A 1,863-nucleotide genomic window follows, 5' to 3' on the forward strand; every position below is an offset into this window, starting at 1 on the left:
CTGGCCCAACTCCAATTTCCCGCGAAAAATTTGTTGTGGGGGAGGGGGGGGGGGGGTTGGGACAGGCCAGATCCATTTATAGCTGAAGAGTCTCGCAGAGGGCTCAGCGCTGTGCTGTGGCTTTGGAAAAACTGAAGAGCAGCTGAGCTGCAGCTACAGCCAGAAGCACTCGCAGGTCAAGCCCAGGCTGCAGGGCTCTGTGCCCTAACTCTGAGCCCTGCATCACGTCCACCCCTGCAGCAACCCAGTCCCCTATCACTGGAACAGGGCTAGAGGTGGCTCCCGGAGAGGGAGCCGAGGCTGGGAACTCGTCTTTGCTAGGAGGAATGAAAGCTCCCTCACTCCAGCATATTTACATCAGCCAACACGTTAAGTAGATGCAGTAAAAAGCCCTTGCCATCCCTCCTGGAAAAAGCTTGCCCCTGAGGACAAGGTACCAGTTTACAGCATCAACATGCACAGACTTGTGCTATGATGACTTCAGCTTCTCCCCACATTACCGGGCATGAGACAGTGAGAGACGAGAGCTATTTATTTAGCTAACACAATTTATCTAACAATTGTGCATATTCACAGTAAAGTTAGGAAAAATAACCACTAAAGCTGCATTAGGGAATCACAGAGATGATGAGGCCATCAAAAAAAAAAAGCAGTCTAGACAAGGCAGTGAAATACCAGTGCTATTGTGCAGGCACTGATGACAGGAGCATCATAAAAAAAAAATTCTGGTCACCCACATTTAAAAATTATGAACTCAAATTAACAGGTGCAGAAAGGGCCTGGGGGAAACAGAAAACCTATCAAACAAGAAGAAACTTAAGAGCCTGGCTTGTTTAGCCTAGCCAAATGCAGGCCGAGAGCGGATAGGATTGCTCTCTAAATATATCACAGGAGACAAACAAAACTGCTGAAGCAAAAGGATAATGCTGGCATGACAGCAAAAGAATAAATGCACTGTGAACACATTTAGGTTGATAATTAGAGGGGGAGGGGGGGGGAAATCATCAGAACAGGAAGCTTTCCAGCTGGAACGGCTGGTTTTAGGATGAAGTTTTATCAGTGGTCTGATGGGGTTATAGGACACAGCACCTCTGCCCACAGGTATCCGAGTTCCCTTATGCTCCTGTTCTTGTTCCCATCTGGTAATTAGCACAGGTCATTATTCAGACGGCTCCTTCCTTACAACAGACCTTGTTGGGGATCACTCCAGTTGCAGAACCTAGGGCAAGCATGCAGCGCTCCTTTGCCCTCCCGTTCCGCAAGAGCTGCTCACGAGTAACGACTTCCAGGCTACAGGTCAGTGGAAGAGAGTTGTGTGGATGCACCCCGGTGAAGTGGGAGCCACCGGGCAGCCTAGCAGGAATGCAGGTGTTGCGGCTGGCCACCTAAAACACCCTCGAGGTGCCTCTGCCCAGAAGCACCCGATGCCCCACACTATTGGCGGCGGAGGCTGCTCCGTGTCACCCGGTTGGATTCAGGGGAGAGAGGAGATGCTCTAAGTCCTCCTCTGCTACGGTGTAAGAAAATTAACCGTATCATCACCGGTTATCATCAAAGCATTACCATTCCTGATCCTGAAACTGCTGCCCGGTGGGCTGGCGATGATTTAGGTGCTACAGCAAAACAGAGTGTTCAAACCATGAACCGTATATTATGGAAGAATGAGAAAAAAGGGGGGGGGGGGGGACACACCAAAACACATTTCAGGGATTAATTTTTGACGTATGTGTCAAATACGAGAGCTTCATAGAAGTCTAAATTACCCTCTTCAGACACTGCCCAGCCGATGACAGGAGGTCTGACACCCACCCCTCCCACACCCCCCGCGGGACCGAGCAGAGCACCGCGCACACGAGAAATACC

General features: G+C 50.2%; 1 protein-coding gene across 1 annotated transcript in view; it reads right to left on the bottom strand.

Annotated features, from left to right (window-relative positions):
- Positions 1-1,863, bottom strand: part of RUSC2 (RUN and SH3 domain containing 2) — a 63,809-nt gene that overhangs the window by 60,347 nt on the left and 1,599 nt on the right. The gene's annotated exons all lie outside the window — the stretch shown is intronic.

The sequence above is a fragment of the Aptenodytes forsteri genome, unplaced genomic scaffold (assembly GCF_000699145.1).
Source record: "Aptenodytes forsteri isolate BGI_AS27 unplaced genomic scaffold, ASM69914v1 Scaffold201, whole genome shotgun sequence".
NCBI lineage: Eukaryota > Metazoa > Chordata > Aves > Sphenisciformes > Spheniscidae > Aptenodytes > Aptenodytes forsteri.